The 16,136-nt window shown below is 42.2% G+C and overlaps 1 protein-coding gene across 2 annotated transcripts in view; it reads right to left on the reverse strand.

Annotated features, from left to right (window-relative positions):
* Nucleotides 1–16,132, reverse strand: part of ZBTB1 (zinc finger and BTB domain containing 1) — a 28,187-nt gene extending 12,055 nt beyond the window's left edge. For both annotated transcript variants that reach the window (XM_049611463.1, XM_049611462.1), the window contains exon 1: nucleotides 16,045–16,132. The gene's annotated coding sequence lies outside the window, so the exon portion shown is untranslated. The remainder of the gene's footprint in view (nucleotides 1–16,044) is intronic.
* Between the last annotated feature and the right edge of the window lie 4 nt (nucleotides 16,133–16,136).

The following is a 16,136-nucleotide window of genomic DNA, read 5'->3' on the forward strand; positions in this document are numbered from 1 at the left end:
GAGGTGGGTGCAGGGGCTATAGGTGATACAAAATTGGCCATTTATTGGCCATTTATTTTTGTAGGTTAAAAAAAATTTTTTTTTAAATATTTATTTATTATTGAGAGACAGAGACAGAGCATGAGTGGGAGAGGGGCAGAGAGAAGAGGAGACACAGAATCTGAGGCAGGCTCCAGACTCTGAGCTGTCAGCACAGAGCTTGATGGGGGGCTTGAACTCATGGACAGCGAGATCATGACCTGAGCCGAAGTTGGATGCTCAACTGACTGAGCCACCCAGGCGCGCCCCCCCCACTATAAATATTATTAATGTAGTGAGTCGACCTTGGGTAAAGGAGAGAAAAACATTAAAAGCACTAGAAGCCCTATCCATTATATTATAAAACTAAAATAAGATCCAATTTTAGCCTCAATTTTTTTTTTAATGGGGGCGGGGAGTTGGGGGGGGGTGGGGAGAGTGCACACAAGCAGGGGAGCGGAGCGGGGCAGAGGGAGAGAAAGAGAAACTTAAGAAGGCTCCAAGCTCAGTGCAGAGCCTGACAGGAGGGCTCAATCCCATGACCGTGAGATCATGACCTGGGCCGAAATCAAGAGTCGGACGCTCAATCCATAGCCTCAATTTTTAATCTGTATACATAAACTTCACTATCTTCTACTTAAAAACAAGTTCCTATACAACCTGAGCATAAAAAGAACATTTAACAAGCTGTTCAGAGACATTAAATGTTCACTCTCCAGTCCCCAAACCCTTCAATCCTTGCAATGGTAATTAAGAGGTATCTACAGTTTATTTCCACTTGCTTTTTATCTGTTCTTCACAGATCATATCTCGATCACATACCCCTTTTCCCCACTACCTAAAGACCCATCCCTCCTCCTTCTTCCTGTTCTTCCTGCCTAATGACACAGAGTTGCTTAGTCAGGGATATGCATCTAGTGAGTCTAGTAAAAAGATGGTGGCTTATCATGAGGACTAGCGCCTTCTTAAAATTGCAACCATTGTACCTTTTTGTAAGCCAAATCAAGCATGTCAATAGGCACAATATTTCAACCTTCTATAAGTCAGGTATCTATAACCAATGAGGAAGCATGCTTAGTATGTACCTAAATACAAAAAGGAATATATGCACAAAGATATCCATCAACATGTTATTTATAATTTGAAATGTCTGGTAGTAAGGGAGTTGCAAGTGAACCCAGGTAAATCTACTACCTAAAATTAAAATTCACTGTCGTGTGGCCTTTAAAAATTAAATTAATGAACGAAGACTGTAGGAGAAAATGAGTAAGTTTCCAGGATGGAAAGTCAAGTAAATAAACAAAGGATATGAAATTATGTAACAATAACAATTATATAAAACAAATCCAAAAACAATCTCTTATTCAAAGGGTGAGAAACACACACACACACACACACACACACACACACACACACGTTGACCCCAAGCCCATTTTTTATAGGATGAGTTTTTTTTTGTAAAGAAGCTTTAACTTTATTGAACTCACAGCTTCTTAGACTTATTTATTTATTTTTATTTTTTAATTTAAAGTCAAGCTAGTTAACATATAGCATAGTACTGGTTTCAGGAGTAGAATTTAATGATTCATTATTTACACTTAACACCCAGTGCTCATCCCAACAAGTGCCCTCCTTAATGCTCATCGCCCATTTAGCCCATCCCCCTACCCACCACACCTCCACCAACCTTCAGTTTGTTCTCTATTTTTTTATTTAAATCCAAGTTAGCTACATATAGTGTAACAATGATTTCAGGAAGAGAATTTAGTGATTCATCACCTACATAAAACACCCAGTGCTCATCCCAACAAGTGCCCTCCTCAATGCCCATCACCCATATTGCACACCCCCATCAACCCTCAGTTTGTTCTGTGTATTTAAGGGTCTTTTATGGCTTGTCTCCCTCTATGTTTTTATCTTATTTTTGCTTCCCTGTGTCCCCCATGTTCATCTATTGTGTTTCTTAAATTCCACATATGAATGAAATCATATAATTGTCTTCTCTGACTAACTTATTCCACTTAGTGTAATATAGTCTAATTCCATCCGCATTGTTGCAAATGACAAGATTTCCTTCTTTTTGATTGCCAAGTTATATTCCATTGTGTGTGTGTGTGTGTGTGTGTGTGTATATACACCCTATGTATACACACAATATATATTTATTATATATATATATATATATATATATATATGCCACATCTTCTTTATCCATTCATCAGTCCATGGACATTTGGGCTCTTTCCATACTTTGGCTATTGTCGATAGTGCTGCTCTAAACATTGGGGTGCATGTGCCCCTTCGAATCAGCACTCCTGTATCCTTTGGATAAATACCTAGTGGTGCAATTGCTGGGTCGTAGGGTAGTTCTACTTTTAATTTTTTTGAGGAAAGTCCATACTGTTTTCCAGAGTGGCAGCACCATAGGATGAGATTTCTAGGTCTATAGTCATTTTGTAGGATTCATAGAGAACTTTAATGAAAAATAAAGAGAAAGGGGCAGAAGGATAGATGTTATCTCAAAACAAATCTCCTAATAAGAGTTGTTAAAAAATGAAACAAACTCTTCCGGATGATAACGAATGCCCTGCACGGAAGAGGGATGAAATGTCGATGAGGACGGGACGGGACGGGACGGTACAAGGAAAAGAACACAGGCTCTGCGTCAGAGAGAGCTGAGTTCCAATCTAGCTTCGCCGCCTTTGGTAACTTATTTACCCTCACTGTCCCCAAATTTCCCGAACTTTCAAAGTGGGGATAATACGTCAAATAACATATCACATACAAGGATTCATAGAAACAATGTGTAAAGTTCTTGATGGGTGATAACTAACGGAAGTAACACGGCAGTGGTGGTGGTGGTCATGCATATTCTAAGTAGCAGGAGCTAAGTTTGACTAGTCAGCTAACCTTAAGGTTTCCTTCCAAACAGTAGTCTAGTAGGAGGAACGCCAGCAGTTAATCTGTGAAGACGTGCAGGTTTTTCATATCCTGTGCTTAATATAATGACATAAAGACATTAGGGGCACCTGGGTGGCTCCCTTGGTTAAGCGTCCGACTCTTGATTTCGGCCCAGGTCAGGATCTGATGGTTCGTGGGGTTGAGCTCGGCATTGGGCTCTGCCCTGAGAGCGAGGAGCCTGCTTAGGATTCTCTCTCTGCACCCCCTGCCCCCCGCCCCCCGCCACCCCTTCCCTGCTTGTGCTCTCTTTTCCTCTAAATAAATAAATAAATAAACTTAAAAAAAAAAAAAAAAAGAGCTGAAAAGTTCCAAGACCTCTTCTAATCTAAATGGAAAGCAGGGTTGTTTTTTTTTTTTTTTTTAATTCTTTTTAAATGTTTATTTATATTTGAGAGAGAGACAGACCATGAGCAGGTGAGGGTCAGAGAGGGAGACACGGAATCCGAAGCAGGCTCCAGGCTCTGAGCTGGCAGCACAGAGCCCGACGTGGGGCTCGAACCCAAGAACCGTGAGATCATGACCTGAGCAGAAGTCGGACGCTCAACCGACTGAACCACCCAGGCGCCCCTAAATGGAAAGCAGTTTTACGGCCAGCAACCAAAACTGTTGCAAGTACATCCAAGACCAATATGATGGGCACCTCTCCAGAGAAAATCAGATTCAGTGAAGTTAGTAAAAATGCATCTGTGTTAATATAAACACTACACTAGAACAAGAGCACCAACAGCATTTGAACGCACATTTGTCAATGCAACAAATATTCCTTGAGTGCTCTGGGGCATCAGGCACTATATAAAGTACTGAGAATCGGCAATAGCACAGGTATTCTGCAATCTCAGGGATACATTGTTGAGAATTTTGGCTTTTTCTACACTAGTGACTTCAACACGTATTCAGTAAAGTACCTTCTCTATGGAAGAGAGCATCATGCTCTTGTGAGAGAACACAGGACTCTGGGTCAGAAAGGCATGGGTATGAACCCCACTGTCTTCACTTCACATTCCTACCTTCCCCTCAGAGAGCTCAAGGCCAAACAAAATTCATGCTAAGACTACAGTTTCTAGGCTGACCTAGAATTGTAGTTTCATCAATATTATTATGCAAATATCCACATTCTGAGTAAAACTAACTTTAAAAAGTAGAGTAACTTTAAAAAAAAATTTTAGAGAGAGAGAGAGAGAGACAGAGACAGCATGAGTGGGGGAGGGGTAGAGAGAGAGGGAGAGAGAGAGAGAGAATCCCGAGCAGGCTCTGCCCTGTCAGCACAGAGCCTGATGGAGGGCTCGAACCCACGAGCCATGAGATCATGACCTGAGCCAAAACGAAGAGTCGGATGCTTAACAAACTGAGCCACCCAGGCACCCCAAAAGTAGAGTAACTTTTAATAACAATCCTTCACATATTAGTACCCATAACTTTGTTCTTATTACACCTCACTTATTACACAGAAAAGCTTTGAGAAGGCTTAATAACACCAACAAAACAACACCAAAAAACAAAAAAACAAAAAAAGAAGAGAGGTGGGGCATGGAATCTGGGGTGAGGATCTAAATTCTTGTGAGACTTTTAGCTTGTTATCTATCTCTTGAGAATACCTTTGCATTAAAAATTTAAAAACTCATTCACTTATTCTTTTAATCTTTTCTTATGTTTATTCATTTTTGAGACAGAGGGAGAGAGAGCGGGGGAGAGGCAAAGAGAGAGGGAGACAGAGGACCTGAAGCAGGCTCCATGCTGACAGCAGAGAGCCTCATGTGGGGCTTGAACTCACAAACCGCAAAATCATGACCTGAGCCAAAGCTGGATGCTTAACCGACTGAGCCACCCAGGTGCCCTGATTTTTTTTTTTTTTTTGAGACAGAGAGAGAAAGTGAGCAGGGGAGAGGGGCAGAGAGAGAGAGAGAGAGAGAGAGAGAGAGAGAGAGAGAATCTCCAGCAGTCTCCATGCTCAGCATGGAGCCCAACACGAGACTCAATCCCATGACCCTGGGATCATGACCTGAGCCAAAATCAAGAGTCAGACCCTCAATTGAATGACCCACCCAGGCACCCCCTTTTTGAAAATATTTTTTTACATTCATTTACAGTAAATTTAATTCATTAAAAACAATTTTATTCAAATTCCAAAATAAGTTTTCTCCTTTCGGTTTTTTTGATATTAATAATGCTACTAAAACTTAGTTAACTTTATATTATAGTAAAGCTTGCAAACGTTTTAAATAAAAGGATTGCTTATATCTTAGCTGTTCTTATTTTTATTTATTTTTGTAAGTTTTAATTTTAATTCCAGTATAGTTAGCATACAGTGTAATATTAGTTTCAGGTGTACAATGTAGTGACTCAATATTCCATACATCACCCAATGCTCATCACAAGTGCACTCCTTAATCCCCATCACCTATCACTCATCCCCCCCATCCGCCTCCCTTCTGGTAACGTTTGTTCTCTATAATTGACAGTCTGTTTCTTGGTTTGTGTGTCTTTCCCCCCCTGCCCTTTTCCCACTTGTGTTGTTTCTTAAATGCCACATATAAATAAAATCATATGGTATTTGTCTTTCTCTGACTTATTTTGCTTAGCATTATACTCTCTAGCTCCATCCACATCATTGCAAATGGCAAGAGTTCATTCTTTATGGCTGAATACTATTCCTTTGTGTATATATACCACATCGCCTTCACCCATTGATCAATCAATGGATACTTGGGCTGCCCCCATATCTTGGCTATTGTCAATAATGCTGCTATAAACTTGGGGGTTCATGAATCATTTTGAATTAGTGTTTTTATTTTGTGTGTGTAAATATCCAGTGATGTGATTACTGGATTATAGGGTAGTTCAGTTTTTAACATTTTGAGGAACCTCCATCTGTCTTCCACAGTGGCTGCACCAATTTGCATTCCCATCAACAGTGCAAGAGCGTTTAGCTCTTCTTGCCTTTATAACTGAATCTGTGATTGCTTATATTATATACTAGCTATATCACTAGTGAAACAAATTTATTACAGCTAGAAGTCAAGGGCTGGGACTGAGAGCACAACTTCAAATGTGATCCAAAGTCAAGAGTTCTAAGCCAGATGGAGATCTGTGTGCATGCAGTTCTCCAGGAAAAGAAAGAAGTTAGGTGATACGACACATTTTACGCTGGATTTAAAAATTTTTAGTTTGAAAGTTTCATCTCAAATTCAAAAACAGCCACCAAGCACAGTAAGCATATTAATTTAGATATTCACAGATTTTTAGAGTTTAGAGACTTCTAATCTGATCCAACATTCTTATTTCATAGAACAGCAAAGATCTCTGACTGTTAAACAGTATATCAAGGGGACAGTTAACTGTGGTAAAGTAGGTACTAGGATTAGGATTACAGAACAAGGACATATGACCACTCAAAGGGGTATGAACCACTCGTAAAGGGCACTAAGTGCCCTTCTGCAAAGAACACTCAGCAAGGACTGGGCATGAGTCCCTCACACAGGATTTACTGGCCAGGCACTCTTGCACAACAAGTGACTACCCACATCTGAACTCCATCTGTAATGTTGTTTTATCTGTATACGTGCATCTAGTCTTACCTAGTAGACGTGTCCCCTAAATTATACTGTGCAAGCTATTTCAGTAAATTTCTCACTGACATAGGAAGGTATCAGAAATACTTTTCCTTCATCACTAAATCTCTTAAACTGGGAAAAAAGTTTTGCCGAAAGTTTCTTTTGCTTCCGCCTTAGTCATGTGATAACTGAAGAACCTATAAATAAGCATATAAACTGAATGAAGGGGCACCTGGGTGGCTCAGTCAGTTAAGGGTCCAACTCTTGGTTTCGGCTCAGGTCACGATCTCAATCTTGTGAGACTGAGTCCCACATTGAGCTCCGCACTGGGCGTGGAGACTGCGTAAGATTCTCTCTCTCCCTCTGCCTCCCCCTCTCTCTTGCTTGCTCCTGCTCTCTCTCCGCCTCCCCCAAAATTAATTAATTAAAAAAATAAAGTGATTGAAAAAGTCACTTAATTTTGGAGCGACTCCTTCTGTAAAGCAAATCATCTTTTTGTAATGTGTGCCATAGGCCACGGAGGCCTCCCCGGGGACAGCGTGCATTGCCTCAGTGAGAATCTGCAGCAGAGTCTGGCATCAGACTCTCGATTCAGTGCCCCCATCTCTCAACTACTAACAATTACCTCTGGATCTCAAAGGTCATTTAGGTATATACATTCATTTCCTCATACCTATTTCCGTGTCTTCTATGATTGGATATATCTATAGGGATTTACTTTGAGGGTTATAGACTATCCTTTTAAAAATCCTGAAATGAAATGAAAAGGGCTCTCTCATGTTAATAAAGCAGGGTATCAAGAGTGTATTGAACATCTACGACATTCCTAACATTGCATAACGCATTGAGGTAGAGGGTGGAAAAGGAGGGTCAACATAGACCTAATTACAAATGAGGGGTTAAATTTTAAAGCAAGAAACAATTTGAGAATAATTACTAAATCAAACTGAATAAAGTTCAGCAAGAGTTGGAGGGGGGAATAAAAGCATGATTGTACTACAACAGTGGGCGTTAGGAAACGTGGAAGCTTTGAGTGAGGACCTGATGAGTGAGTAGAACAGAGAAAAATAGAGAATAAGATGAGAGGCATTGCAGGCATCTGCACAAGGGTGGATGTAAATAATTGGAGAGGGATACAGAGCAGCACACACGAAAGCATGAAGATGTAATGGGACGGAAGACAGGCACACTTCACCAAACTGGCAAATGGAGGTTTTGAAGGTACAGTGAATGACAAGTGTAACACAACAACGATAGGAATAGCCAACACTTGCTAAGCGCTCCTATCAATGGTCAGGCTCTAGTCTAAGTGTGTGTGTGTGTGTGTGTGTGTGTGTGTGTGTGTGTGCACAACGTTATATAACTTCTGTAAGGCCACAGAGGACCTGGTGAGATGAGAACACAGGCAATGTGACTCTTGAGCCTGAGATCGTGGTCTCTATGATTTTGCTACCTGTAAAAAATAAGGTCACCCTGGTGAAATCCTTTCTTGGAATACCATTTTCCAGGGTATAGAGTCCAATCTCTAAATTTAAACTGAATGAAGTTCTTTAGGTTTTCTTGAAATTTCCAGGCAGAACCAGTTTTGTAGATGCTCGCAAAGGTAAAAAGTTTCACTTCAAGGCACTTACATGACAGACACGATCAAGTTTAGACAATTTTATTCACTTTTTAGAATAGGCATTCTGGCTGGCTATTAGACTGTAAATTCAGTACTTAGCACAGGAAGTTCTGAAATTGTAACTGGGTTATGTTCCAAAACTTTATTTTTAAGTTAGTTCTTTGGAACTTGAAACACATATTCCCATAGAAACAATGCTATAAATGGTGAGTCAGTTCTGTGCTCACACCCTAAAGCCTTTTAAAACCCTAATGGCGCTTTACATTAGTCCCAACAGTGCCAGAGCATGACTTTTATCATTTACACTAACAGAGGTACCATACAGCAATGCCCACTACACTGAACCCGAAAGGCTAAGGATGAGACTTCAAGGCTCTCATGCTTCCTGTGCCCAGCACACACATCCCACATAGTTGGTACTTAATGCATGCTTGGTAAATGAAAGTATTAAGTAAGAGCCCAGGAAGCAGGCACCAATAGGTTGGGATACCCACTCTACCACTTATTTAGCTATGAGGAAACATCTTTACCTCTCTAAACCTGCTTTTCTCATCTATAGAATAGGGATAATCATACTCCTTACGGGATTCTCATACAAATTAGAGACCAGGGGCACCTGCGTGGCTTCAGTCGGTCAAGCGAAGTGACCGACTTCGGCTCATGTCATGATCTGATGGTCCGTGAGTTCGAGCCCCACACTGGGCTCTGTGCTGACAGCTCGGGGGCTGGGGCCTGCTTCAGATTCTGTGTCTCCCTCTCTCTCTCTGCCCTTCCCCCGCTCATGCTCTGCCTCTCTCAAAAATAAATAAACTTAAAAAAAATTTGTTTTAAATAAATCAGAGATGATAATTTCTTCTTGTCTTTTCAGTCAGGCACAATACAATTTTTCTTAAGTATTAATGTCATCATTGTGAACATACTTCATAGAATTTTACAAAGCGATCAAGTTCAACCTGATGCTTTACACATGAGAAAGCAAAGTGAGGCCCTAAGAGGTTAAGAGACATACTCAAGATCACCTCCAGTTGTAGTGGCTGACAGCAAAGGTCCCCATCTCCTCAATCCTGGTCCAGGGCTCTTCCTACTGTTCTGCAACCCCGAGTGCAACACCAACTACCTCTCTGCCCTATGCTCTGCATCAGCTGTGTTTTGCTAAAACACAGCTGTTCAAACTGGCAAGGGTTGTTTGCACCTACACAAAATGGCCTCAAACTGTTGTGCTTTTGGAGGTTGTGGTTTGCTGGCTGGTTAGTATTCTGTCTTGCTTGTCAAGCCAACAGCTATCACTTCTAAAACGGGTGCTGATCTCCTGCTGCCCACCATTGCAACCCGTTAGGGGTTAAGAAATTAGACAAAAACTCATTGAAACTGAATCTACATAATTTAATTTTCTGAGAGGACCTAAGGGAAATTTTCTGTAAGATAAGGGTTTAGTTCCTGCACTTTGTTTCATCTATTTTATTTTTTAATGTTTTTACTTATTTTTGAGAGAAATAGAGTGCAAGTGGGTGAGGGGCAGAGAGAGGGAGACACAGAATCCGAAGCAGGCTCCAGGCTCTGAGCTGTCAGCACAGAGCCCGACGTGGGGTTTGAACTCATGAACCGTGAGATCATGACCTGATGTTTCATCTATTTTGATTGCTCATAGGCAACAAAATGCCATTACTCTTGTTTCTGGCCAGGGCACTGGATAAGTGAGGTAGCCAACCAACTAACTTCTGAGTAAGTGAGTTGTTCCTAGGTCTAGGAAATAAATTTGTCCACACAGAAAGCAAAGGGAACATAGTGGCTTCTGGAATACTTCTCTCTCCCTCCAGAAGTAGAAGAGGAAAAGTATTTACTCCAGGCCATCTCTACATTTTGATCTGTTCATCTTAAAGAGGCAACATGGCATCTTCCGACCACTAGAGGGCACTGTGTGAACAACAGGCTTCTCAGCAAAAGGCAGCTTTTACCAGGAAGTCACTTTTTTGCACGTGGCATTGGTATTCTTGGTAATTTTAGGGTTCATTTTTTAGAACTTATATCTGTACCTCTGTGACTTTGGGGACCCACCTAAATCTGCCCCTCCCCCTTGTATTTCTGCCTTAGCAGGCACTGCCATGCACCAATCACCCAGGCTACTTGCCAGTCACCTGGGACTTCTCCCACCCTTAACAGTCAACTGTCGAGTCTCACCAATTTTGTTTCTCAAATCTACTCCTCTATTCCATCCCTACCTTCCCTGCCCTCCTGAGGTCTCTGTCATCACTCCTGAGTTATTACAACAAACGATTCATAAAGAACACAAATCGTACCATCTATACCTCCCTTCACATATCCTCAGGCTAAAAAGTAAAAACTCCTTAGCCAAGCATACTGAGCCGTCCATGCCCACCCATCTAGTCTTATGTTTGGCTACTTCTTGCTTCAAACTCCATTCTCAAGCAGCACAAAACTGCTTGTCCCCCCACTCCTCTTGAATGTATTTCTTACCTCCATTTTTACTCATGCTGATTGATTGGTTCTTCTGCCTGAACCTCCCACATATCTAACAGTGTATCACCTCCTCCAGAAAGCCTTCTGTAACACCTCCCTCTCCCGCTATTTTAGGTTTTGATATTACTCTGTATCATCTCCTTATTTTGCACTTATTACGCTATGTTTTAATCATCAGAACAGCAACATAAAGTAGGTGTTAAAAAGCACAGACTAACCAGATCGCCTGGGTCCAAATTCTGGCTCTGCCACTTATTAGGTGTGTGACCTTGAACATGTCCGTAAGCAATCTGTACCTCAATTCTCTCATCTGAGAAGGGATGATAATCCTTCCTAGTGTTTAGAGTTATCACAAGGCAGTGGCTGTCACAGAGTAAATGCTAAATAAGAACTGGCTACCGCAGTTATCTGTGCGTCTGTCGGAAGGTCTCCCCACTAGATTGGGAGGAGCAACCTGAAGACAAGGCCGTTAGCTTGTTTCTGTGCAACATAGTAAGTATTCACTAAGTGCTGCTGAATGAGCAGCAAGAGAGGCAGTTCTAGAACAATGGGAAGTACTGGCCAGGCTTCCTCCCCCCCGCAGATCCACCCGACTTTTCAAACTGTATTGTCTCCAATTTTTCCACTTATAACCCCATTTTTCTTGTTTAAGTCCAACCAAAACCCTGAAAAGTTCACTCTTATCTAATTAAAAGTCCATGAAATGAAACCAATAAAAAAAGTATCATAAAAACTATGTTCATTCTAAGAAGCTTAACTCCCTTTTTAAGCATTAAATCTATTTAAGCTTTAAGATTCCCCTTCATCCCAAAGGACCTGCCACAGCAAAGGCCTTCGTGCTTTCATATATGTGATTCCCTTTGCTTAGAACCTTTTTGATGTCCAGTCACTCTTTTGGGAATTTTTTTCCTGATCCTAGGGTAATGCAAAATGCAGATGCCCTCTGTTCTAAAACAGCCCCTATCTACAACTATAGGATGCTGTGTCCAACACACTCTCTTGGCAGGGATTACAATTACAATTATATAATTTTGTTTTGCTGTAAGCTCGAGATCAAGGCATTGTCTTCGTCATCACTGTATCCCGAGCCCTAAGGATTGCCTGGCATTTAGTTAATATTCGATCAGTCTTGATTGAATATGTTGAAGAAGGTAAATTTCATTTTGCCTATCAATTTGTGGTTGTTGTTGTTAGTAATTTCTTCAATGTTGTTGTTGTTGTTAGTGATTTCTACAATCATGGGGCTTAAACTCATGACCTGGAGATCAAGAGTCACATGCTCCATGAACTGAACCAGCCAGGTGTCCAATTTTTTGTATTATTTCAGTCATGGCAGCTTTTATATAGTGGTCAAAAATTTACAAAGCAATTTCCCATACATCATACAACTGATTCTCACAACAATCCTGAGATAGGTATTGTTATTATCCTCATTTTCTGAATGTTAATGGTTGATATTCAGGTGCTCACCTTGTAAGTAGGATGTGGGACTCAAACTCTGAACTCTTGCTTCGGGGCCCTAAGTTTCAGCTTTTATAAACCAGACAACACTCGGGGCGCCTGGGTGGCTCTGGTGGTTGAGCGACCGACTTCAGCTCCGTTCATGATCTTGCAGTTTGTGAGTTTGAGCCCCGCGTCGGGCTCTGTGCTGACAGCTCAGGGCCTGGAGCCCTTCAGATTCTATGTCTCTCCCTCTCTCTACCCTTCCCCTGCTCACATTCTGTCTCTCAATAATAAATAAATGTTAAAAAAATTTTTTTTAAATAAATAAACCAGACAACACTCTCTCCATGGCAATGACTATTAACTGAAGTGCCCCTTTGGAACATGCTAAGCCTCCCGGTCACCCACTCTCACATAGCCCCACATTGTAGGCAGAACGCCCTGCCCCTTCCGCATCTCCTCTTCCATCTGCTGACTCCCACCGTCCATCAGAGCAAGCCCCCCCCCCCAATACTAAAGACATACAGTGGGGATGGAGCTCTTTAGTTAGCTCTAAAAGGGATTATGTGTATCTCACATAGACAACAAATGGAAAATCTGGTTGGTGCTTTAATGCTTCAATTTCCCAATTTTATTTGGAAAACGATTTTTTAATGTGTATTTACTTATTTTGAGAGCGCAAGTATGCACACATGAGTGGGAGTCGGGGAGGGGCAGAGAGAGCAGGAGGGAGAGAATCCCACGTTGGCTTGTGCTGTTAGCACAGAGCCTGAGGCAGGGCTCAACCTCATGAACTGTGAAATCATGACCTGAGCCAAAATCAAGAATCTGATGCTTAACCGACTGAGCCACCCAGGTGCCCCTGAAAATGATTTTACACTCAAAGTAGTGTAAAAAGACCAGTGTCCCCAACACTATCAAATAACCAATGGTGTAATTAAACTTCTATGTACTACTTTGGGGCTTTGTTTTCAGAGCATCATCAGCTACTTCACATGCATTCTTCTTGACTATGCCAGGCTAAGTCATAAATGACTCTGGGCTTTGACTAAGAGCTCCTGTAGTTACCATACAAGCCACAAACAGAAGTTAGAATCTATATTAAATATGTACCATCTCCTTCCATGCCACATCTAAAAACTGTAGTCATGAATCCCCTTCTTTGTTCTAATTCTCTTTCCTTGATGTTTGGCATGCTACCTCTAGGTACTATTCAAAAGGAACCCCTCTCGCCATATCAGCACAGGAACATCCTGGCAGTGGTCTTCATGGCAAATTCAGCCACTCCTTTCCAACTACAAAATTATGAAACTCTCTACAAATATGAGGCTTTTGGCTTTGTTTTATTTTTTTAATGAGTTTGGCCAGTATAAACCAACCCATCAGAAGTTGGACATCAACATCAGCATGAAAAAAGTGTGAGAACTAGCTTACCACAGTACAGTAAGTACTTCGTAAGGACAAACCTAAAATAGCAGCCCTGTTATATTTAAACGCTCACGTCTGTTACTTGATCATAGAATTTTAAACCAGTCCAATGCGAAACATTCCCTTTTTCTCCACCTAGCCAATTCTCACCAACCTGAGTAGTGAACAGAGAACATAAGGCCATGAATCATCACAGGCCATCCTTAGGCAGGGTTCTGAAGCACACACAACAGCACAGTTATGATCAAATGTTGCCTTCTCTTGTTTTAAACAAGGAATAGACTGTTAACAGTGATTATCTCTGGGGAGTGGGAATCAAAATGATTTTTGTTTTTGTATTTTATGTACTTTAGTATTGGCTGAATTTTTACAAACAGCATGGATTTTATAATAAGTATTTCCATTTTGAGAAAAAAATAGGCACGAATCACATTTAATTTGGTTCACATGAAAGTACATAAGAATAACAATGCCAATATTTCAAGGCAAAATACATTAGCACAAGAAAAAACAACAGGAGAAAACATCCTATACAGACCAAAGAGCCCTCTCAAACAGATGTTTTTCAAACATACCTCAGTTCTTTTAGAAAACAGATTACAGCTTAAAAATAAAAATCTATGGACACTTTTCTACATTTGTATCCCACAGGGTTTCCTCCCCCTTGGCCTAGAAGGTTAATAGGAAAGGCTTAGCACTTTCCTGGCTGGAGGAGGAGAGGCCTGAAAGCAGGCATTTCTTTTCTCTTGCACATTAGGATATGAAATGCTGCTGCAAGGAACACAGAGACACTCTGAAAAAGCTCCATGAACTTATCATCCCCAGAGCCTGGCAAAAGAAGAGAATAAGGAAACAGTACAAAAATCTAGCCGTTAATGTGAAATCAAAACACAAGGTCAAGAGCAAGTGGCTGAGACTGTGTTCATGCCCTGCTGAGGTCCTGGTTAAATATGGTTTCTTTTTCTCTGACAGTGAGGCACCAGGGCTCCCCCACTACTTCCCCAAAATAGGCCATCACATTGGAGTGGGAAGAATAGAAAGGCTTCAGAAAAGGCTACTCAACTTGAGTTATTCTATACTGTGATAACTTGGTCATAATGGAGAAATCTCCTAAAATGAATATAAGATGTTAAAAGTAAAGGCTCTACATGAGACTGTCTTTATTAATCTTTGAAAATAGTTTCACATCCACTATGCTTCAATTTTCTGAGATGAGGAAGCCCCTATCTAGCTCCCAAAGCCATTCAGTTATTACTGAGACTTTATTAGATATCCAGCAAGTTAATCAAAAGTAAAAGTTTTGAGGTTGGAATGGCCAGCTATCATTCAACCTTCATGTTTTTGTATCCCAATTCTCCCATCATATCCACTTGCACTGATAAAATTTCATAGAATCTAATTTCTTCGTTTCTAAGAAGGTGGTGATTGCTTTGAAGTTAACATGAGACCTGCATCCTTCACCAATTCTGCTCCAAAGTGACTTGAACTTCAACTCGGAAACTGATTCTAAGTCGCCTCAAAAAGCCTGGAACCAGTCCTTGGGTTGGAGAAAATTGTTCCTGTAATAGTTTGCCTGCCTTGAGACATGCTGTATGGAAATATACTTAGGCCAATGGAGAATCTGCGCGTACCTACCACGCTGGAGCTCGATTTAGGAGTATTATTACACACATACAAATGCCCTACTGTCCCCAGAAAACATCAAGGACTTTCATCAACATCTCCCCGACGCTCCCAATTTGGAAAAGGTCATGTCAACCTTTCAGATCATACGGACACGTTGCTTAGGTAAAAAAGGGAGGCTGAGAGTGTGGCTGAGCTCAGACCCAAGCCTACATATTTTAGTGGTAACGACTCCCGATCTACACCCAACACATTTACAGAACACTAACAGAACTTCTAGCAAGCGCCCACCACTGGAATCGAAAGCACTTTCTTCCCAGGAAACACATCTTTTCCATTGAAAATTCCCAAACCCGAGACCCACTACTTTTTTACTGAACAAAAAGCGTGTGTGCCGGCAAGAGGGGGTGGAAAAGAGCGTGGCAAGAATTTGCACGGCTCTTACGCCTCCTCCCTCGGAGCGCGCCCAAGTCTGCGGCCTCGGGCTCCGGGACACTTCCCCTCCCACCCGCCGAGGAGCCGCAGCTGTAAGTTGAGAGAAGCGGGCTCTGGGCACGTCAATCAACCGGGTCCTCCCGCCTCCCGTCTACACCTCCCCTCCCCTCCCCCCCCCCAAGAAAAAATAAAGGCAGAGAAAGAAAGGGAAAAGAAGGTAACTAATTTGGGAACTAGTCTCCGCTGGGGCTTCGCCTCCGACCCAGGGAGGCCGCAGGTCCCGGACGAGGCGCGCGGGCGAACGGCGGGATCGAGCAGGCGGCCCGGCAGCCGCCCGTCGCCGGGTCCTCGCGGCGCGTCCTCAGCGCTCGGGATCCCCGCACGGGTCGGCACCGCTCCGGCACCGCACTCCGCCAGGCCGGCGGCCCGCGTCCTCCCACCCGGGCCAAAGTTGCGCAAATAGCCCCACAACTGGCAGATACTCACCGGCCGCAGCAGGAACCGGGGCTGCGGAGGTTTTAGGGAGTTTAAGGCAAATCAGCCACGGGAAAGGCGGGCGGAGGCGAAGGGGCCGCGAG

This window comes from Panthera uncia (genome assembly GCF_023721935.1).
Source record: "Panthera uncia isolate 11264 chromosome B3 unlocalized genomic scaffold, Puncia_PCG_1.0 HiC_scaffold_1, whole genome shotgun sequence".
NCBI classification, from domain to species: Eukaryota; Metazoa; Chordata; class Mammalia; order Carnivora; family Felidae; genus Panthera; species Panthera uncia.